The sequence below is a fragment of the Microcaecilia unicolor genome, chromosome 2, assembly GCF_901765095.1.
Source record: "Microcaecilia unicolor chromosome 2, aMicUni1.1, whole genome shotgun sequence".
Lineage (NCBI taxonomy): Eukaryota > Metazoa > Chordata > Amphibia > Gymnophiona > Siphonopidae > Microcaecilia > Microcaecilia unicolor.
Genome location: NC_044032.1, coordinates 339,095,795 through 339,120,263, shown reverse-complemented (window position 1 = coordinate 339,120,263; position 24,469 = coordinate 339,095,795). Strand labels below are relative to the sequence as shown.

The 24,469-nt window shown below is 44.6% G+C and overlaps 1 long non-coding RNA gene across 1 annotated transcript in view; it reads right to left on the bottom strand.

Annotated features, from left to right (window-relative positions):
* Positions 1-1,366: 1,366 nt before the first annotated feature.
* The window catches only part of LOC115462449, a 47,651-nt gene continuing 24,548 nt past the window's right edge, over positions 1,367-24,469 (bottom strand). The window contains exon 4 of the long non-coding RNA XR_003940852.1: positions 1,367-2,163. This is a non-coding gene — a long non-coding RNA (uncharacterized LOC115462449). The remainder of the gene's footprint in view (positions 2,164-24,469) is intronic.

Sequence of the window (24,469 nt, the reverse complement as noted above, 5' to 3'; positions counted from 1 at the left end):
GTTGCTTATCAGCATAAGGGAGCTACATTTGTACAGCTGAGCTGTAGTGTAGGGTGTATTATTCTATTTTCTTACCTATATAATAAATTAATATATTTCACAGCAACTTCATTAGCAGAGCCAGCCTGCCTACCTCAGTGAGCACTGTGGCCGAAGAGGGGAGTGCAAGGGAGAGAGGAGAATCACAGCTTCAGGTAAAACGTTTTGCAAGTGAGCTGACCTCAGGAAACGGTAGGCGCCCCTCTGCGCTGCTTACCTTGCTTACTGTGTTAGCACGGCCCTGGGGTTAGGTAAGTCACGTGATATAGCCAGTCATGTGCTAGGCGCTAACCAGCAACATTCAGTGGAGATAACCAGTTACCCTCCCACTGAATATTAGCAGTTAGGTGTCGATATGCTATTTAACCAGTCAGCTTTGAATATCGGGGGAGGGGGGACTATATATATATGCATAATGCAAACAAATTAGACTGGCTGGGATCTTAACAGCATCCAAATGAGCTGATGTCAGCTCGCCTCCAGCGTTCCCTTCCCTCTCAGTGTCCCACCCTCATGGAAAGATGAAATGATGTCAGAGGAGGGCGGAACACTGAGAAGGAAGGCAAGGGAAGGCTGGAGGCGATGCGAGCCGATCCTGCCGCCGCTGCGACCTGAGGTAAGATGAATGGCTTAAAGGCAGGGCGGCAGGAAGGACAGAGTCACTGGCCATAGATGGGAGGGCAGGGGAGGGGAGAATCACTGGACATGGATGGGATGGGAGGGCAGGGCAGAGGAGAATCGCTGCACATGGATGGGATGGGAGGCGAGGGGAGAATCGCAGGACATGGATGAGAGGGTACAGCAGGGCAGAGGACAATCACTGAACATGGAGGGGAGGCCAGAATCACGGGACACGGAGGGGAGGGCAGGGCAGAGGAGAATCGCTGGACATGGATTGGATGGGATGGGAGGGAAGAATCGCTGAACATGGAGGGGAGGGCAAGGGAGAGAGGAGAAATCGTTTACACAACAGCCTTCCTAGGGCTCGTTTCATTTTTCACGAAATGGGCTTTGTTGCTTGTATATGTATAAATGGTAAAATCATTTAGGTATAATTTTACTTGTTACAGCAATTTGACCATGGTCTTTATGCAGGCTTTAAATATTCTGTGTTGTGGATGCAGCCTAATTCATGTGTTTCTAACGATTGTGTATATTGTGAATAAAAGTCAGTATTATCACAATGTTCCTGGAGCATATGTCAAGGAGAATGGAGGAAGGATAGGCAAACTAGAACAATGCAGTTAAAGTTTATTATTTTAAATGTGTACAAAGTAACATAAAATAAATGCTAAAAATATAGCATGTGTAAAACAATACACAACAAAATAAATATACTAAAAGTTCAGTAATGTACACTAAAAGTAATGTCAGTGCTCAAGACTCAACACGGCAACATGTTTCAGCATGTAACATGCCTGTCTCAGGAGTCTACAATGCCTGTCCCGTGGGACTTTGTTATTCGGTTACCTTCTAGCACATGTCAAGGATCCATTAACATAAAAAAATTGTGTATAACTGTCTGTGACTGGATAATAAAAATCCCAGTGTAGTGTGCATGCTTTATAAACAGAAGTAAACCAAGTAAAATCAGCAAGTTTGGCTCCCACTAGGAAGGCAATCACGAACAGGACTTTCATGATGCAGTTTCCCATCTGTAAAACAAAGAGCAGACTATCCTGTTCTGGATTATTAATATCCATTTAACATTAAAAATATCTTAGTGGTACAACTTTTATGCTAACTGTACATTGGCTTTAGGTCTAATAAGAGAACTTCAGTACACACAAAAAAAATATCTTTCCTAAGACATAAATGAAAACTGTGTTTTAAAGTTTTATCACTGAACGGAAATTAACAAAAATCTTGACTCATAATTTCTTTTCTTCTTCAGGCATCTTCATAAAAACATTACTTCATTTGCTCAAATAAATAACTACAGGTTCCCTGCTCCACTTCAGCTGTTAGTACAATCAAACCAAACCACTTCTGGAGGTTTGCCATCTCTTAGGGTAGGGTGACACTTGAATTCAATCAGTATAGGTTATGTACCAGACTTACAAACTCCCAAAATATCTCTTCAATGGCTCCATCAAGTTCACGTAGGCATGACCTAGGAAAATACTAGAGCAACATAGAACAAGTTAGCTACTGAACTAGGTAAATTCTTTATGTTATAAAAAAAACAGTTACATAAGCACATAAGTATTGCCATACTGGGACAGTCCGAAAGTCCATCAAGACGAGCATCCTGTTTTCAACAGTGGCCAATCCAGGTCACAAGTACCTGGCAAGATCCTAAAAAATTACAATACATTTTATGCTGCTTATCCTAGAAATAACCAGTGGATTTTCCCCGTTCATTTTAATAATGGTCTATGGACTTTTCTTTTAGAAAGCCATATAAAAATCTTTTAACCCCCGCTAAGCTGCTTTTACTACATTCTCTGGCAACAAATTCCAGAGTTTAATTACATGTTGAACGAAGAAAAATTTATCTGATTCGTTTTAAATGTACTACTTTATAGCTTCATTGTGTGCCCCCTAGTCCTAATATTCTTGGGAAAAGTAGATCCATGAAAGCGACCCAGAATTAAAGGGCTCTTAGGAGTCCTTTTACTAAGCCTTGATAAAAAGTGGCCTGCGCTAGTGTGAGTAGGTGAAATTTGCACGCGGTGGACCATTTTTTACCACAGCTGGGAAAAAGGCCTTTTTTAATGGGGCAATAAATGGCCATGCACTAACATGAAAACTAGTTTGTGGCTATTTACTGCCTGAGCCCTTAATGCCACCTATTTACTTGGCGGTAAGGGCTCACACACTACTCCTGTGGTAATCAGGCAGTGTGTGGCAATGTGATCACGCTGCCAATTACTACTGGGAATGCCCCCTGCGGTAGAAAATAGAAAATGACTTTCTATTGTGGGAAACAGCATTCACCAACTTTTTTTTTTTTTTGTTACATTTGTACCCTGTGCTTTTTTCCCACTCATGGCAGGCTCAATGTGGCAGGCAATGGAGGGTTAAGTGACTTGCCCAGAGTCACAAGGAGCTACCTGTGCTGGGAATTGAACTCAGTTCCTCAGGACCAAAGTCCACCACCCTAACCACTAGGCCACTCCTCCACTGCCCACGCTGCCTCTGCAGTAGAGTCGATTTGGCTCGCGCTACCCATGCATTAGCCCTACTGTGGCTTAGTAAAAGGGCTGTTAATGAATTCAGCTCTATGAAAACGTAGACACATTTGGCACTAATGCTGTCATCTTCCCTATAGGAACGTGTAACAAAACCTTTTATTTTTGTGTGATCAGGTCAACATTCATTATGTTTTTCAGCTGGATATTAAACTGCTCCAGTTTTACTTGGGTAACTCTTTATCAGATACCTGTAGAAGGAAAGAAACTATGGTTATACAATCATCGTCCTTTACATAACTAACTGTGAGGAGGCTTGAAATTTATGTTCAGAATTCCAACTACCAACGCTGTAACAGCCACAACAATATTCAAAGTACTGTTTCTGTGGCTCAGAGGCTGTAAATTAAGGTTGTCAGCAGCCTTAAATTTCTCTGGCATAGCAATTTGGCTGGTCCTATTTGTTCCAGAGAAGGACGCTAATCCATAATTATAGCTTCCAGGCTTTCTTGATATACAGAGAAGAACAAGGGTTTTGTGTGTGTTCAGTTCACATCTGGGCCCACTGCCAATGGTGAGGAACATATAGTACTCTCACTACCTTGCTGTTTAGCATTTTTTCTGAAATGTCTTTGTCTTCAACAGGTATAGAAAAACAGTTCATGTTAGCCAGCAATGGATCCTTGGGTAACCAGAATTAGCTTTCACAGAAACTGTCTCACACTGTTGGGTACTGTAGGCCAGCCCTCACCCCCACCCCTTCCCCTTCACTACAGTGAGGAATTTATCTTTTAATTTCAGCCTGCTCTGTTTAGGTACCTCAGGTACAGTTTGTGTAGAAAAATGTGTTGACCCGTATTCATTCTTCCCTGCTATTGAGACTGACCCTTCTTTCCCTCAGTAGCTACAAAAGTGGGGCCACATCTTTTTGATATGTTTATAAATTATCTAGAGATGAGAATAGCTAGTGAGGTCATTAAATTTGCTAATGACACAAAGCTATTCAAAGTTGTTAAATCACAAGAGGATTGTGAAAACTGCAAGAGGATCTTAGGAGTCTGGGAGACTGGGCATCCAAATGGCAGATGACATTTGTGAGCAAGTGCAAAGCGATGCATGTGGGAAAGAAGAACCCGAATTATAGCTACGTAATACAAGGTTCCACATTAGTAGTCACCGACCAGGAAAGGGATCTAAGCGTCATCGTTGATGAAACGTTGAGACCCTTTGCTCAGTGTGCGGTGGTGGCTAAGAAAGCAAATAGAATTTAATCTTCATTTCATTAATTAATATTTATAATCCACCCTTATCTAGGGTGGACCACAAAGCAACACAGATAATAAAACATAAAAATCTCACCAAAACAAAACATAATTAAAACACAAACCACAATCAGTGAGTCCAGGCAAAATGAGTCATAATTAAATTGGCAACAAAGTTCCGGTTCCCCAGGCACATGGTAAACCAAACAAAGGAAATAATCCTTTAACTGACATTTAAACACTACAAACCAGGCAGTTTATTCCATTCTGGTGGTCCCATGTTAGGAATTATTAGGAAAGGAATGGAAAACAAAAATGAGAATGTCATAATGCCTTTGTATCGCTCCTTAGTGGGACCACACCTCAAATACCGTGTGCAATTCTGGTCACTGCATCTCAAAAAAGACATAGAGGGCCATAATCAAACGGCGCCGACCATCTGTATGGCTGGCCCCATAAAGCGGCGCCCCGACCGTATTATTGAAACAAGATGGCTGGCTATCTTTCATTTCGATAATACAGTCGGAGCCAGCCAAATCTCAGCATTTGGGCCAGCTTTAGAGATGGCAATAATGGACACTAATGCCGGTGATCTCAAACCCGGCCAAATCCAAGGCATTTGGTCGTGGGAGGAGCCAGCATTTGTAGTGCACTAGTCCCCCTGACATGCCAGGACACTAACTGGACACCCTAGGGGGCACTGCAGTGGACTTCACAAATTGCTCCCAGGTGCATAGCTCCCTTACCTTGGGTGCTGAGCCCCCCCATATCCCCCCCAAAACCCACTCTCCACAACTCTACACCACTACCATAGCCCTAAGGGGTGAAGGGGGCACCTACATGTGGGTACAGTGGGTTGGGGGGGTTGGAGGGCTCCCATTTACCACCACAAGTGCAACAGGTAGGGGGGGATAGGCCTGGGTCCACCTGCCTGAAGTGCACTGCACCCACAAAACACTACTCCAGGGACCTGCATACTGCTGTCAGGGAGCTGGGTATGACATTTCAGGCTGGTATAGAGGCTGGCAAAAAAATGTTTTTTAATTTTTTTTTTGGGTGGGAGGGGGTTGGTGACCACTGGGGGCGTAAGGGTAGGTGATCCCCGATTCCCTCCGGTGGTCATCTGATCAATTGGGGTACTTTTTTGAGGCTTGGTCCTAAAAATAAATGGACCAAGTGAAGCCGGCGAAGTGCTCGTCAGAGCCGGCCTTTTTTCCATTATCGGCCGAAGCCGGCCATCTCATAACCACACCCCCATCCCGCCTTCCAAACCCTCCGGAAACGCCCCCTTTAGCTTTGGCCGGCTCTGCGACGGAAAGCAGTTGGAGCCGGCCAAAATCGGCTTTCGATTATATCGATTTGGCCGGGTTCAGGAGATGGCCGGCCATCTCCCGATTTATGTTGGAAGATGGCCAGCGATCTCCTTCGAAAATAAGCAGGATAGTGGAATTAGAAAAGGTACCGAGAAGGGTGACGAAAATGAGAAAGGGACTAGGACAACTTCCCTATGAGGAAAGGCTAAAGCGGCTAGGGCTCTTCAGCTGGAAAAAAGACGGCTGAGGGGAGATATGATAGAAGTCTATAAAATGCTGGGTTGAGTGGAGCAGGTAAATGCGAATTGCTTGTTTACTCTTTCCAAAAATACAAGGGCTAGGGGGCATGCAATGAAGCTACTAATCGGAGAAAATATTTCTTCACCCATTGTGTAGTTATCTCTGGAATTGGTTAGAAACATAGAAATATGACAGCAGATAAGGGCCAAATGGCTCATCCAGTCTGCTCATCCTCAGTAACCTCTAACTATTCCTTTCCTAAGGGATCCCACATGCCTGTCCTGCGCTTTCTTAAATTCTGACACAGTCCTCATCTCTACAACCTCCACCGGGAGGCCATTGCATGCATCCACCACCCTTTATGTGAATTTTCTTAGATTCCTCCTGTCTATTTCCTCATAACTTCATTGTATGCCCCCTCATGCCAGAGTTTTCCTTCATTTCAAAAAGGTTCGACCTCCTGTATATTGACGCCACTGAGGTATTTAAACGACTCTATCATATCCCCTCTCGTCTCTCTTCCAGCGCATACATGTTGAGGTTCCTAAGCCTGTCCCTATATGTTTTACGACAGAGACCACTTACTAATTTTGTACCCGCCCTCTGGATCGACTCCATCCTGTTTATATCTTTCCATAGGTGCGGTCTCCAGAATTACACTCAGTACTCTAACTTGGGCCTCACCAGAGACTTACACAAGGGCACTATCACCTCTTTTTTCCTGCTGGTCATCCCTCTCCTTATGCACCCAAGCATCATTCTGGCTTTGACCGTCACCTTTTCTACCTGTTTAGCCACCTTAAGGTCATCAGACACAAAAGTCTCACTCTTCTTTTTTACATAGAAGCATTTCACCCCCTATAATGTACCATTCCCTTGGATTCTTGTAACCCAAGTTCATTGCCCTGCATTTCTTAAAATTAAATCTTAGTTGCTTCACTAGATCCTTCTTCATACCATCCACATCCTCTGGGGTGTCCACCCTATTACAATGTTTGGTATCATCACTCACAAAGATGTTAAAAAGAGCTGGCCTGAGAACTGAACCCTGCGGTACACCACTGATCAGCCCTTTCCTCAGAGCAAGCTCCATTTACCACTACCCACTGTCTCCTTCCACTTAACCAGTTTTTAACCCAGTCAGTCCAGTCATTTTAGGTCCCATACCGAGGGCACTCAGTTTATTTATCAGATGCCTTGCAGGAGAATGTGGTAAAAGCAGTTAGCTTAACAGGGTTTTAAAAAGGTTTGGATAATTTCCTAAAAGAAAAGTCCATAAGCTATTATTGAGATGAACTTAGGAAAGTTCACTGCTTATTTCTAGGATAAACAGCACAAAATCTGTTTTAATCTTTTGGGATCTTGCTGGGTACTTGTGACTTGAATTGGCCACTGTTGCAAACAGGATACTGGGCTTGATGAACCTTTGGTCTGTACCAGTGTGGCAAAGCTTATGATCTTATGTTCTTGGTGCAATGGTAAATTTCATCTTCTGTCCCTCTTGTGACAGGAAGTGGTTTGTACTTTCATCCTGCTTCATTTTACAGGATGAAGGTCACACCTCTGGCACAAAAAAGGAACATCGCTTTTGCAGAGAATCCAGCTTAGTTTCTGGAATAGGCTGAAAACCTTTCTCTTCCCAAAGACTGCTTCATAACAATCCATTTACTTCTTCCGCCTAGTATCATCCATTATCCTTTCCTGTAATGTTTTTGGTCTCATGCATTACACCAATGGTCTTTAATTGTTCTCATACCTCTCACTAACATTACCAGCTTTTGTCTCACCTAGAGACATTGCTAGAACATAAACTTAGAACATAAACTACACTGAATCCTGGAAAGGGGATATTAGCGGTATATAAGAAGTGATTTGATTTGATTTACTTTACTGTGGCTGTCCTGAGGAGAGCATATCCTGTCATAAAAACATTCCCACAATCAGTTTTTCGATCTACATTTAACTCTTGCACTCTAAGTCTGAGAATATATAATTCAAGTCCTGCCATGGCTTCATTGTGCCAGATCACGCTGGTTAGAAAGTTGTACACGCTGTGCTTTTTGCTGTCTGATCTCTGCCAGCAAATGATGATACTATCAGTACCGCAACTTTGGAAATCACTACATTTTACTTTACATTTTCATCTGTGTACAGAGACAGCTCTGATTACTAGATCTGCTTAATTAAAGAAGCCTCATGGCCTGCTCTCTTAAATACTTAATTCCATACACCAAACTCTAATTCCTATTTTCCAAGGACACTTTGTGCTGTGATAATTCCAGGGGCATATCTGTAATGGGGCCAAGAGGGCCAGGGCCCCCGTAGATTTGGCCCTGGAACCCCCTACCGATGGCCCTCGCAACCCCCCCTCCCGCCGCCAACCTGCCGTGGCCTACCTTTGCTGGCAGGGAACCCCAACCCCCTGAAAAAGACCATGCCAAGTCAATTCGTAACTGAGCAGACTCTGCCGGAAAGGCTTTCAAATCATTCTGAAGGAGAATATTGTTAAGGACATGTTCTGCCAGCTTTGTTGCCATGATACCAAATGAAAAAGTAGAGAATACAGCCAATCTTATCAGCAAAACTTATCTAAGTATGGAACCTCCAATTTATATCTGAGGAGGACACTGCAGAGGAAAGGATCCAGAGATTCTAGAGAGAGAAGGAGTTGCAGGACCATGGATAGAATGGAGATTCAGAGAAAGGAGATACCAGATTGTAAGCCCCCCCCAGGAGTCTCATGTGCAGAGAGCTCTCTTGTGGTTCTTGTCAAGCTTCTTCTGTTCTCCACTAGGGTTTGCTAGCACTCTGCTTCAGAAAACAACCCAGAAACAAGGATCCTCTGTGACTTCTGTAAATCTGGGCTCTATGTTTGGGGCTCCTCTTTCACTCGGGGTGACTTCTTCATTAACACCCGTTCGTGGACCTGCCTCCCAGCTGTATCCCCTGGTAACAGGCCACCTTACCGGTTCCTCTGATGGGCCCCCTGGTCACCCTTCTTTGGAATATAACCCGGGTTTCTCAGCTTTCAACCATATGCAAATTCACTCCACACCAGATGCAAATTAACAATAACTCTTTATTAGCACCTGGTTCCTGGCTGTAGACACAGTTTCCAGCATATCATTCAACTTTCAATAATATACAGTTTCATTTCTACCCCAAAAGGTATCCCAGGTCAGCACCTTCTTGGTTTGTAGAGGGATCCTTCTCTCTCTCTTCCAGGAATCTCCTCCTTTCCTGCATATCATTCAACTTCCAATAATACACAATTTCATTTCTACCCCAAAAGGTATCCCAGGTCAGTACCTTCTGGGCTTTTAGATGGATCCTTCTTTGCAATCTTCCAGGAATCTCCTCCAACTGGCTTCAGGTCCCCAGCTCCTTGGGAGATGCTGTTTATATAGGGCTGCTAATAGCCCACCACACCCTTTCTGGGCCCCTCCTCCTAGTTCTGGAAGAGTCCAGAGCCTTCTGTGTGCCTTTTCTCTTAAAGGGGAATCCTCTGCTATGGGTATTCCCTGGTCCCCATGTTCAGGCCTTGACTGGAGCTCCCTCAACTGGCCCCTTCAGGTCATTACCCTGATGTGCCATTGGAACTCCCTCTAGGGACCATATCAAGGCATTTTCCCATTCTTTCTGTAGGAGAGCGCCCTCTGGCGGCCTCCTCAGGGTAGGGCAGTCCTGTGTTTATCACAAGACTTGAGGTGGAGTGGAGGGAAAGAAGAGGAAAAGGGAGAGGGAGAGATGCTGGACCTGGAGGCAGAGGAGAAGGAGAGAGGGAAATTAGAGGACAAACGCAAGGTGATGCACATTAGAAAGAATAATCCGAATAACAGTTATGATGCTAGGGTCCACCTGGGGGGTCAGCGCTCAAGAAAAACATCTTGGTGTCATTGTAGATAATATGCTGAAATCTTCTGGTTGCCGTACCTCAATAAAGATATAGCGGAATTAGAAAAGGTTTAAAGAAGTGCAACTAAAATGATAGAGGGGATGGAACTCCTCTCGTATGAGGAAAGGCTAAAGAGGTTTGGATTCCAGGGCTCTGTCCTTTCCTGGTTCTCTTCCTACCTCTCCCTCCACACCTTTAGTGTTCACTCTGGTGGATCCTCTTCTACTTCTATCCCTCTGCCTGTCGGCGTACCTCAGGGTTCTGTTCTTGGTCCCCTCCTCTTTTCTATCTACACTTCTTCCCTTGGTTCATTAATCTCATCCCATGGCTTTTCCTACCATCTCTATGCTGATGACTCCCAAATCTACCTTTCTACCCCTGATATCTCACCTTGCATCCAAACCAAAGTTTCAGCGTGCTTGTCTGACATTGCTGTCTGGATGTCTCAACGCCACCTGAAATTAAATATGACCAAAACCGAGCTTCTCATTTCCCCCCCCAAACCCACCTCCCCGCTCCCCCCGTTTTCTATTTCTGTTGATGGCTCTCTCATTCTCCCTGTCTCCTCAGCTCGAAACCTTGGGGTCATCTTTGACTCTTCTCTCTCCTTCTCTGCTCATATCCAGCAGATTGCCAAGACCTGTCGTTTCTTTCTTTACAACATCCGTAAAATCCGCCCCTTTCTTTCCGAGCACTCTACCAAAACCTTCATCCACACCCTTGTCACCTCTCATTTAGACTACTGCAATCTGCTTCTTGCTGGCCTCCCACTTAGTCACCTCTCCCCTCTCCAGTCGGTTCAAAACTCTGCTGCCCGTCTCGTCTTCCGCCAGGGTCGCTTTACTCATACTACCCCTCTCCTCAAGACCCTTCACTGGCTCCCTATCCATTTTCGCATCCTGTTCAAACTTCTTCTACTAACCTATAAATGTACTCACTCTGCTGCTCCCCAGTATCTCTCCACACTCGTCCTTCCCTACACCCCTTCCCGTGCACTCCGCTCCATGGATAAATCCTTCTTATCTGTTCCCTTCTCCACTATTGCCAACTCCAGACTTCGCGCCTTCTGTCTCGCTGCACCCTACGCCTGGAATAAATTTCCTGAGCCCCTACGTCTTGCCCCATCCTTGGCCACCTTTAAATCTAGACTGAAAGCCCACCTCTTTAACATTGCTTTTGACTCGTAACCACTTGTAACCACTCGCCTCCACCTACCCTCCTCTCTTCCTTCCCGTTCACATTAATTGATTTGATTTGCTTACTTTATTTATTTTTTTGTCTATTAGATTGTAAGCTCTTTGAGCAGGGACTGTCTTTCTTCTATGTTTGTGCAGCGCTGCGTACGCCTTGTAGCGCTATAGAAATGCTAAATAGTAGTAGTAGTAGTAGTAGGTTGGGACTCTTCAGCTTGGAAAAGAGACGGATGAGGGGAGATATGATTGAGGTCTACAAAATCCTGAGTGGTGTAGAATGAGTAGAAGTAAATTGAATTTTTACTTGTTCCAAAAGTACAAAGACTAGGGGACACTCAAGGAAGTTACTTGGAAATACTTTTAAAACAAATAGGAGGAAATATTTTTTCACTCAATGAATAGTTAAGCTCTTGAACTCTTTACCAGAGGAGATGGTAACAGCGGTTAGCATATCTGGGTTTAAAAAAGGTTTGGACAAAGAGGAAGTGACGTCACGAGGTTTAATGGACGCCTGAGTTCTTAGCTCCTACACTTCCCTGCACTTAATTTGCTTCATCTGCCGCCATCGGTTCCCGTTTTCTGTTTTGACTAACCAGGGCGATACACAGTGAGTCTGTGACCGACATGAGTAAAAATTCTGCTTTGCAGCCAAGGGAGGGAGAGCACTGTTTGGCGAGGAAACTAGTGAGAGGCCCCTCACGATACGTGTCTCCAGCACCGGGCCGCTCATCTGGATCAGACTCGGCCTCCTCCCAGGAGGATTTAAGGCGCTCGGCCCCAAAAAAGGTTTCCCGAAAGAGTTGGCAAAATGCCTTGAGGAAATTCGAGCGGACATTAAAGTGTCCAAAATTGAGATCTTGGAGCACATGGACGCCATTAGTATTGACCTATGAGAGTTAGGGGGATGGGTCGAGGTTCTGGAGGAGCGCGTGGACGAACAGGCAGAGAGATTTGTGGAGGTGGACTCCCGTTTCCAACAACTGACAGATCAGGCAGAGGAGCTGCAGTACAAAATTGATGACTTGGAGAACCGAGGGCGGAGGCACAACCTCCGGTTCCGTGGGACACCGTAAAATGACAAGAAGGAAGACGTTCCTGCAGTTGTTCATGTGTTATGTGAAAAAATCCTGGGAAAAACCCTGGATTCGGGGGCAGTAGAGATGGGCTGTGCGCATAGGGCACTTGGAAAACCGAGAGATAACAGACCTAGAAATATTATTATGCAATTCTCTTCCTATGCCCTGAAGGAGAAGTTGTGGGTGAAAGCGCGCCAAATACCACCCTTGGATTACAATGAGGCAAAGGTCACAGTTTTCCAAGATCTCTCACTGTTCACTTTGGCATAGCGGCGGGCAAAGAAGCCAGTTCTTGACATTTTACTAAAGGAAAACATTTTGTACAGATGGTCCTTCCCATTCGCGCTGTGTTTTGCCATAAGTGGAAAACAGGTCAGGATCCGTAGGCTTGCGGAAGCCTGGAAGATATTGCATGAGGCGGGTCTGACCGTGGCGGCGATTCCACCACCTGATTTGGCTCCAGCGATAAGATCACAGCTGCAGAAATGGAAAAGGATTCCCCAGAAGGCCAAAAAGCAGCGAGATCTGACTTGACTTTGTTTTCTTTTGTTTTTCTTTTCTTCTTTTGTTACCTGGCTCTGTTAGCTACCAAGGTGAAATGATTGTTGTGAGAAAATTCACATATTTCTGTGGGTCAACAGTCGGAGTGGTATGCGGCGACACGTGTGGGTTCTGGTGGATGGAGGGATGGTACACTTGCTGGTGACTTTTGAATAAGTGGGGGTGTGTGCAGGGGGTGAATGTGAGTCGGTAGGGGGTCTATTGGGCCTACGGGGAGTTCTTCCCGGGTTTTTTTTCCCATTCAGAGCCTAAGGCTGCTGTCTGGTGGGGGTATGTGTGGTGTAAAGATTGATAGGGGGCGGGGGGGGGGTTGAAGGTGGGAGGGATCAGGGAGGTGGGGGGTCTGGGATCTGCTGAGGGGGAGGGGGTTGCTACCAAAGGTGAATATAGGGGGCTCCCATGTTTGGAACACTGTGAAGTACGCTTGCCTGTTAGAGATTTCAAAAGACCAAGGACCTAAAATTTTTGTCTTACAATGTGAAAGGCCTGAACTCTCCACAAAAACGCGAAAGTTGTTTAAAGAACTAACCCATTTTCAACCACAGGTGGTATTTCTCCAGGAAACACATCTGAGAAGGGGCCATGAAAAGTTTTCATCCCATCCTCAATATCCCTCCATTTTCTGTGTGTCTGCGTTAGATGGGTCTAAGAAAAGGGGGGTGGCCATTTTGCTACACTCCTCACTACAGTTTCAGGTGGTAAAAACGGAGCGAGATAGAGAGGGGCGTTTTTTGCTGATTTGCAGAGACGGTTCCTGACTAAATTGGTGGGTCACTTCACTTCTTGTCCTTCGGGAAAATTATCGTGGGAGGGGACTTTAATGCCACTCAACACCCGGCATTGGATAGGTCGGGCTTGCCTTCGGGTGTTGATGTCACGATTTCTCAGGTCTTGAATAGGTTTGCTAGAGATTTGGGAATATCCGATTTATGGCGTGTTTCTCACCCGGGGGTTAGGAACTACTTGTTCTACTCTCACTCACATGGTACCTATTCCCATATTGACTATATTTTTGTAGATGTCTCATTAACCCACGCAGGATGGACATCTGAGATAGGAACTGCTACCTTGTTGGACCATTCTCCAGTGTGGGTTAGTCTTCCCTCGCTCTGTGGGGAGGAGAAGGAGAGGAGATGGACGTTGAACACCACTTTGCTAAAAGATGTGAAAACTGTAGCAGGTTATAGAAAGATCCTACAAGATTATTTGGAGCTTAATGTAGACTCGGGACCTTCACTGGGTCAGGACCTTCACTGGGGGTGGTCTGGGACGCGTTAAAGGCGGTCTCCAGGGGTTACTTTCTCCAAAAGGCCAGCTTTAGGGTGAGACAGCAACGGGCGGAGGTTGCTAAGTGTTTAACGCAACTGACTCTCGTATCAAAAAGGCATAAATCTTCTCACTCTGTAACAACTTTGAGGGAAATACAGGCATTGCATCTAAAGTTGGACCAGATATATTCTGATCAGTTAAAGTTATTCAACGAGGCATGCACATTTTGTACTTAGTAATAAACCGGGTAGGACATTGGCGGTTAAATTGAGGCAGTAAAGGGTTGACTGGACCATCCTCAAAGTGCGAGACAAGGCGGGTAAGCTGGTGACCAATTCAAAGCAGATACGGGAGAAGTTCCAGTCGTTTTACCAATCGCTTTATACTTCTGACACTGCGCTGAACCCTGATGCGACACATAAATTCTTGTCAGTATGCTCTTTCCCTACACTCACAGCAGCACAGCGGGAAGCACTGGACGGGCGGGACTCAGTTGAGGAGGTTGCAAAGGTGATTAAGGCTCTTCCAATGGGGAAATCGCCTGGTCTGGATGGGTTACCCAACGATTTTTATAAGACTTCAGGGGAAATTGGCTCCTATCTGACAGAGATTATAAACGAGATCCTAGTGGGAGACGAATTTTCCTCTTCTATGATGGAAGCCTGGATAGCGGTAATTCCTAAGCCTGGTAAGAATACGAATGAACGTGCCTCTTATCGCCCCATTTCTTTATTAAATTCTGATATAAAATCTTAGCAAATGTCCTGGCCAATCGCCTTGCAAAAGTTATGCCTGATCTAGTACATCCAGACCAGACGGGTTTTATCCCTTATAGACAGGCAATGGACAATATTCGCTGAATGCTGAACCTCTCTGTCTGTCTTTGGGACTAGATGCCGAAAATGCCTTTGATAGAGTCCATTGGCCTTTTATGTTTCAAGTGTTAGACCGCTTTGGTATTGGTTCGGGCTTTTGTAGATGGATTCGGGCTCTGTATACTTCACCAAGGGCATGTGTTCAGGTTAATGGAGGTAACTCTCAGATGTTCTCCTTATCTCGTGGGACTAGGCAGGGATGCCCTCTCTCGCCGCTGCTATTCGCATTGATTATGGAACCTCTGGCGATGTACATTAGATCGGACCCAAACATAACAGGAATTCAGGTTGGTAATAGGGAATATAAGTTGGCACTTTTCGCCGATGATGTGCTTCTCTCTTTGACAAAACCATTAATCTCATTACCAAACCTGATGAAAGGCTTGTCATTATATTCAGCAGTTTCTGATTTCAAATTGAATATGAGTAAGTCAGAAGCTCTTGCGATCGGAATGTCTCGTCTGGTTTTGGAGTCACTCAAGCATTCTTTTTCCTTTAAATGGGTGACGGAAGGTATAGCCTACCTGGGAGTCACTATACCCCCTAACTTCTCAGAGCTGTTCTCTGCCAATTATCTTTCCCTCTTGAAGGCCATCTATAGAGATTTAGAGAGGTGGGATATTACAGACCTGTCCTGGCTAGGCAGAATTGTGGTTTTGAAAATGAATGTACTACCACATCTGTTGTACCTTTTTCAAGTTCTCCCAATAAGGGTTTCTAGGGGTTTCCTTGTGGGTGTGCAAGACAAATTGATTCGCTTTGTTTGGGCTAACAAGCGCCCCCGTTTGCCTAGGGCTCTATTGTACAAGGATAAGAAGTGGGGTTTGGGTGTTCCAAATGTTCTGTGGTATTACAAGGTGGCTCAAGTGCAAGCGGCTTTTGAGTGGTATCAGGATCATCCACATAAACTTTGGGTGCAATTGGAACAGGCTGAGGTTGGTTCTTGTCCGCTCCATGCTATGATGTGGCTTCCCTGTAAGCATAGATCTCTGCGCAAAGATCTCTGCCTATCGATCTTGTCTACTTTCTTTTATTGGGATGGGCATTTCACTAAACTGGATGAGGTGTAACACACTCTATGCTGGATGCAAAGAACAAATAATCAAGAAACTTCAAACAGCCCAGAACACAGCAGCTAGACTCATATTCGGTAAAACAAAATATGAAAGTGCTAAACCACTACGAGAAAAGCTACACTGGCTCCCTCTTAAAGAACGCATCATGTTCAAAATATGTACCCTAGTTCATAAAATCATTAACGGAGATGCCCCAGCCTACATGTCAGACCTGATAGACTGACCACCCAGGAATGCTAAAAAATCATCCTGCACATTCCTCAATCTTAATTTCCCCACCTGTAAAGGTCTAAAACACAAACTAATGCATGCGTCAACCTTTTCCTACTTGAGCACACAATTCTGGAACGTGTTACCGCGCAACTTAAAACGATCTACGAACTAACTAACTTCCTCAAACTACTGAAGACACATCTCTTTAACAAGGCATACCACAAAGAGCAACAAATGTGAACCCTCCACAGAATTGCCTAATAACATTTGCTTGTTATACTAATATCATGCTTTCTCACTATCATGTTACCCAAGATCCTTCTGTAATACTAAATGTTTATTTCTTATACCTCTCCACCATTCATGATGTATTGTAAGCCACATTGAGCCTGCAAAGAGGTGGTAAAATGTGGGATACAAATGCAATAAATAAATAATAAATTTGCATCGATAGCAGACAACCCTCTCTTTCCCCAGGTATTTCTCCAGGGCCCTTCTATCTGTGGTGATCTCTGGGCCTGGTATCTTGGGGTCAGTTATTTGATGAAGGCTGCCTGCTATCTTTTGACTCTTTGAAAGAACAATTTCCTATTTTACACAATGAGTTGTTCGCTTACTGTCAACTGTCAACTTACTGTCAACTGAGACACTTTCTTACTTCAAAGGCGATTCATGCCACCATAATGTGTGAGAATATGTTTATTGAGGACCTCTGTGAAGACTCCAAAACTGCTACATGTTTGTATTCCTTTATCCACGGACAAATGGATTCTAGCCATGCCCATAGGGATAGGTGGCAACAGGAACTGAGGGTGACTATTGATGAGGGTGATTGGTCCTTTTTTGAGAACAATTGGTCCAAGATTTCTATCTCAGTTCCTTTTCAGGAGAATGTAGTCAAAGTGCTTTACCGGTGGTATTTGACCCCAGCTAGGTTACATCATATGTTTCCTGGGGTTTCACCAATGTGCTGGCGTGGCTGTGGTCAGAGGGGTACGATGGGCCATATCTGGTGGACTTGCTTTAAAATTCGAGCCTATTGGAAAGCAATACAACATAGGCTGCAGCAGTGGATTCAAAGGCCTGTTAAATGGTCCCCTGAGTTTTTCATATTCACAAAAAAACCACCAGGTCTTACTAAGTCTCAGGCATTGCTTACCAGGCAAGCTATGACGGCAGCAAGAGTTGTGATTGCTGGGTGTTGGAAATCCCCGATGTCTCTCCTCTGACGAGATGGCTCATTAAACTATGGTATGTATGTGAAATGGAGAGGCTTCGGGCAGTGCGAAGTCACTCGGAGGCGAAGTGGGAGGAAACATGGAAGCCCTTTCTTAAACATTGCACATGTTAGGGGGGGTCAGGTGAGGGTGGGTTGGGTTGAGAGGAGAGGGAACTGGGTTTAGTGGGGAGGGGTAGCTGGAGATTGCGAGGGGGGGGGTAGGACACTACATTACAAAATTAAAACCTGGAGTCATGGTTAGAGCTGTTGGTTGATGTAGAATTCTCAATGTTTTGATATTGTTGTATACTAATTTCGTGAGGGATATACTGGTCATATGCTGTTTCTATTTTTCTTGTACGTTTGTACAATGTTTCCTCCTCATGTAGTTTCAATTGTACAGGAATTCCTCAATACTTAATAAAGACTTCATTTAAATTAAAAAAAAAAAAAAAAAGAAAGAAAAGGTTTGGACAAATTCCTGGAGGAAAAGTTAATAGTCTGCTATTGAGACAGACATAGGAAGCAACTGCTTGCCCTGGGATTTGTGATATGGAGTGTTGCCACGATTTGGGTTTCTGCCAGGTACTTGTGACCTGGCTTGGCCACTGTTTGGAAAACAGGATACTGGGCTAGATGGACCATTGGTCTGACACAGTATGAGGCATATTTTCAAAGCACTTAGCCTTCCAAAGTTCCATAGGTTTCTATGGAACTTTGGAAGGCTAAGTGCTTTGAAAATATGCCTCTATGGCTACTGTTATGTTCTTATGTTGGATCAGGAGAAGAGGGAGGGATGGAAAAGAGAGGGAGCGATGTTGGATTGAGGTCAGAGAAAAGGAGGGAGGGAAAAGAGAGGGAGAGATGTTGGATCTGGGCACAGGGGAAGAAGGGATGGAAAAGAGAAGGAAAGATGTTGGATCTAGAGGCAGGAGGAGGGAGGGAAAGGAGGAAGAGAGGAAAAAGGGAGACATGTTAGACCTGGGGGCAGAAGAGAGAGAGGGAGAGAAAAAATAGGCAGAGGTTTTGGACTCAGGAGTAGAGGGGAGGGAGGGAGAGAAGGAAGAGAGAGGGAGAAATGTTGAACCCAGGGAGAAGGAGAGGGAGGGAGGGAAGAGAGAGAGAGAGAGAGAAAGGGAGGGAGAGATGCTGGACTGGGGGATGAAAGACTGCAGAAAAGAGAGAGGGAGAAATACTGGACCACGGGGGGGGGGGGGGGGGGGGGGGGGGGAAGAACTTCAGGAAAGACAAAGGAAGAAATGGTTGACCACTAGAGGGGAAGAACTTCAGATAAGAGATGGAGATATGCTAGACCACAGGTGAGGGCAGGCCAGAAGACAGATGGTCAGCAATAGCAGAAAGGCGATGATCTGCAACCAGAAGAAATAATGAATAACAAACAGACCAAAAACAGTGAAGCGCTATGCAAATTTATTAAATCAAATGACCGACGTGGCCACGTTTCACCTTTAGGCTGCATCAGAGGCAGAAACTAACAAACAGATAAAATTATTAAAATAATCTAAATCATCAAAAAGATAATAATCAACAGTAATACAACAGACAGCTATAAATAATCTCATCAGACATATAAACAATGATCTGGTGCAGGAGGCAATGGTGCTGGGGCCACTTGATAACAGTGATCATAAATACGATCAGATTTGATATCGGCTTTGGAATAGGTACACACAAGCAATCCAGTATGTTAGCATTGAACTTTCAAAAAGGAAATATGATAAAATGAGAAGAAAGGTGAAAAAAAGAGGAGCAGCTGTGAAGGTCAAAAATGTATATCAGGCATGGATACTGTAATTAAACTCTGGAATTCTTTGCCAGAGAATGTAATAAAAGCAGTTAGCTTAGTGGGGTTTAAAAAAGGTTTGGATACTTCCTAAAAGAAAAGTCCATAAGCCATTATTAAACGGACTTAGGGAAAATCCACCGCTTTTTTCTAGGATAAGCAGCATAAAATGTACTGTACTGTTTTGGGATCTTGCCAAGTACTTGTAACCTCGATTGGCCACTGTTGGAAATAGGATGCTAGGCTTGATGGACCTTTGGTCTGTCCCAGTATGGCAATACTTACGTACTTATGTAACAAACTGAATATCAAACAAAATACTTAAAGCAGTGATGAATCTGCTGTTCTCTTTGTAAGAAAGAAGTGCTGCTGTATTTTGTATTTTTTATGACAGCATTATAATTATAGAGATCAGAACAGAGACAAGCACTTTTTTTATTATGTGTTAAAATAGAATATATGTTTGTTTTAGGTTTTTTGGATAAGTCATAGCTACTAGGGGAGTGTTTGTCCTTTATCCCCTATAGGTATGTAGCCCCTTTTGGTACTTATTTATACTATAAAACCGAAAGAAAGGAGGTCCAATACTTCCACAAACAAATCAAGAACGTCAAAACACACAGGAGTGGAAGAACGCCAGATCCAAAGAGACCAATCCAGAAGACACAGAAGTAAGAGCACCAAAACAAAGTTTATTGGGACCCTACACGGTCCGTGTTTCGGCTTCACAGCCTTCATCAGGGGTCTAAAAACATAAAATCAAATGATTTAAAAGCATAACAACATGAAAATGAAAACTTTTCATCTAAAATATACTACATATATAGGATGTAGGACGTAACATTAATAAATGACTTCAATTTTTAAAAAACCTGTTTTTAAAAATACAAATTAATTATAATAAATATAAATCATAATAATAAACAATAAACAATCATAATAAAAGTAATCATAATAGAAATAGCACAGGATGTATAAGTAATAAACCCTCATTATATAAAAATGTAATTAAACCATACATATGTATGTATGTATATACACACACACACTTTTTCACCCACCTATGTATATTTATACACATATATAAACACATGTATATTAGCTACAACATCCATACCATATTGGGTTTATATATGTATAATGGTAAATAATAGTGCATATGAATGTGTGTACATATATAACCTCATACACAAATGTATAAATTCAACAATCTCAGATGGACACCAGATACGTCATTATTTTAATGATTTTAATTATTTTATCTGTTTGATAGTTTCTGCCCCTGACACAGCCTAAAGGTGAAATGTGACCACGTCGGGCGTTTGATTTAATAAATTTGCAAAGCGCTTCACTGTTTTGGGTTAGAAAAGAGATGGGACAGGGAGGTGCTAGGGGTTGAGAAAAAGGTGCAAGGAGATGTGAGGCTACAGGGGTGGATGAGAGAGAGAGGAAGTGGAAGGAAATGCTAGGCTACAAGGGTAGAGGAGGGTGGGAGAGGAGAGATGCTTGGAATGATGGAGCCCTTTGGAATAGGCGATGGGGGGTTGTCAAAGAGATGAGTGAGAGGAGGATAGTGAATACAGAAGGTAGAAATGTAGCAATGAGGAGTAGATGAAAAAGGGAAAAGGCAGCTGGGGAAGGAGTAAAACGGCAAGCTACGGGGTGAGAGAAGGAAATGGAAACTTGATACGAGGATGAGAAGTAAAAAGAAGAGTGAGAAAAAGGGTAAAACCTGAGTAGACAAAGAGGCAGAAAAGAAAGAGAGGAAAGAGCTAAAAGAAAAAGGTCATTGTTTTAAACTTTTTTGTACATCACTTTGTTATCCTTGTGATGAGAGGTGATTAATTAAGTACCAATAAATCAAATCAGTGTGTCAGAGACAGATCTAGTGAGGAAATGGAACAAGACAGGAGGATGGGAACAAAGGGAGACAGGGATCTGCAATGTTTGAACCAGCAGAGACAACAGCAAACCACCAAAATGATGAACAAAGTAGTAGCATAAAAAGAGTTTATTGCAGCAAAGGAAACACTGTGGCAGAAAACTTGGGGTGTGACATTGGGCCGCTGCTGAGTTAATGCTACCTAGCCAACCCAAGGGCTGGCTAAGCCACGGGGTCATCTCCCGCACTCCCGCCAAAGCGGGAAAGTCTCCCACTGAGACACCGTGGCGGTAGCTCCCCCTTCCACCCTGTTGAGCAGCAGCAGCCGCAGCCGCGACCAAAAAATAAAAATAAAAAAATCAAGTGCAGGGCTGCAGCAGCCTTCAGGCTCCACTCCAGGGACAGAGAGAGGAGAGAGGACTGGGTGAAGAACCAACAGCCCATGCCTGAAGGCTGCTGCAGCCCCGCACTTGCTTTTCAAACTTTTTTTGTTTGTTAGCTCTGTTTTTTTGTCACAGCACTGCTGCTCAATAGGAGAAGCGGCAGTGGCCAGGAAATGAATATCAGGTGGAAGGGGGAGCAGGAGGTAGAATGGAGAGATGGGGAGAGAAGGAGAGGACATGGAGAAGAGCTGGAGAAAGAGAGAAGCTGCTGAAGATAAGGATGGAGAGAAAGAGGGGATCCTAGCTGAGAGCAGAAAGAGGGAAGACGCTGGAAGGAAGAGTAGGGACAGAAAGAGGAGAGACATTGAAGGATGGGGAGAGAGAGGGGGGACATGATGAATGGAAAAGGGTAGAGAGAGACACACTGGATGGAAAGGGGATAAAGAGAGAGACACTGGATGGAAGGATCAGGAGAGGGGTGTCAGGTTCTCAGGTTCAGAGCCCGCGGGGCCGGGCTCTGGAGCAAACGTGAGCCCTTGGGCTGCTGACGAGGAGCAACAGCAGCAGGCAAAACCCACCAACCAACGCTGGGCAAGCACACCGACACCGGCAAGGACTGCAGGCACCGCCCAGCGAGCTGGAACACACGGACTGGAACACTGGACTGGAATTCCCCGGACTGGAGGACACAGGACTGGAACCCCAGACCAGAACACTGGACGGGAATCCCCCGGACTGGAACACTGGACTGAAATCCCCCGGACTGGAGGACACAGGACTGGAACACTGGACTGGAGCACACCGGACTGGTCCACACAGCTTCACCTGCACTTAGCTACTAAGCCCCCCAGGAGTTGAGCTCCTGGGTTCGAGTAGCCGGCAGGACTTACTGGACGACACAGGGACTAGGACTAGAACAAGCTGTAACTGAAGTGCACCTAATTCCTAAAGTGACCAAAAGTGTTCCTAAGCCCAGCACCAACAGAAAAGCTCCTAAGCCCTCCACTAACAGCAGTGCTCCTAACAGAAACTAACAGGGGTGCCCCTACGCTAGGGTTACCATATGGCTCCAGAAAAAGAAGGACGGATTGAGCCAGCCAGGTTTTACTTCCATTGCTTTCCATTGAAAGCAATGGAAGTAAAACCCAGCTGGCTCAATTACTTCCATTGAAAGCAATGGAAGTAAAACCCAGCTGGCTCAATCCGTCCTCCTTTTTCTGGAGCCATATGGTAACCCTACCCTACGCCTTACACTAACAGAAGTGCAGGGAAGCCACAAGGGAAAAGGAAGGGAAGACAAATGCCAGACCTAACACTGGTGCTTCCTAAGCACCAAGCTGCAGCAGCTAAACACGGGTTCTCACCCCGGTGCTTCCTAAGCACCAAGCTACAGCAGCTAAACACAGGTCACGAGGAAAAGCGGGGAAGACACAAGGAAACAGGCAGGAAAGCCAAATACCCAAACAACAAAAGGTGCTTCCTAAGCACTTACTAACAAGGGTGCTCCCAGCACCAAATTCCAGCACTGCACCAACAGCAGTGCTACTCACCGTAACAAAAGGGAAAAACAGGGAAGTCAAACACACAAGTCACAAATGCACACTGCACTAAACTAACCTGGACCTAAAGCAAGTAGCCAGAAGCAGACGTTGCGAAGGCCCCGAAGGAAAGAACACCACTTCCTTATCAAGGCCCTCCCTGATGATGTCACACTCCCTAGACCCAGGCAACAGCACACTGACCCAGAGAGCACACTGAAACCCATAGAGGCCCAACCCACACCAATGCAACACCATGAAGCACTTGAAGCCAGTACACCCAAAGAGAGTTAGAGCAACTCAGACTACACCCACAGCTGCAGTGAAGTGAGACAATTAGCCCCATGCTGGCAGCAGCCGGCACAGAGAGAGAGAGAGCTAGCTCAAACAGGACAGAAAAACAGAACAGAAGCCAGCTAAAAAGCTGACCCCCAGGCAAAAGGTACGTTTGAGAGGGGTTCTGACCACGATCATAACAAGGGGGGTAGATGGATGAAAGGTTCGGGAGAGGGGGTAGACGGATGGAAGGATAAGGAGAGAAAGGGAAGACGGATGGAAGGATGGGGAGAGAAAGGGAAAACGGAAGGAAGAATGGGGAGAGAAAGACACTGGATGGAAGGATAGGGAGAGAAAGAGGGAAGACGATAGAAGGATAGGGAGAGAAAGAGGGGAGATGGATGAAAGGATGCAGAGAGAGAGGGGCGAGACTGGAAGGATGTGGAGAGAGAGAGAGGGAACACTGAACAGAAAAGGGTAGAGAGATAGACATGGATAGAAGGAAGAGAGAGAGACACTAGATGGAAGGATCAGGAGAGAGGGTAGATGGGGAGAGAATGGGGAGAGAAATAGGGAAGATGCTGGATGGAAGGGTAGGGAGAAAAAGAAAGGAGACGCTGGATGGAAGGATTCAGAAAGAAAGAGGGGAGACATTGAAAGGATGGAGAGAGAAAGGTGTGAGCTGCTGGATGGAAAGGGGGAGAAGACAGAGTAGTTAAAGACTGAAGAATAAGAGGAAGAAGCATGGGGAGTCAAGGGTGAGGAAAAATGAAAAGCCATAGGTAGATGAAGTAAAAAGAAGGAAATTAAAGAATGGATAGTAAGAATGAATTAAATCTGGACAGAGAGAGAGACAGAAAAATATTGAAGAAAACAAAGAAAAAGGAGAGAAAAATGACAAAAGGACAGGAAACCCTGGCAAAAGAGTTAAGACAAAGGAAAGCAGAATCAAGAGACTGGGAGCAACACAATTAGAAAAAGTAAATGGCCAGACAACAAAAGTAAAGAAAATAATTTTATTTTTAATTTAGGATAAAGTAATGTGGTAGCTGTGTTAATAAAGTTTAATAAATGCAAATAAAACACAAAATAGAAAATAGAAAATAAGGTGATACCTTCACTGATTTTAAAACATTTTTGATTAGCTTTTAGAGACAAACACTTCCTTCCTCAGGTCAGGAGAGAATACCATAACAGCAGTATACTGACCTGAGGCAGGAG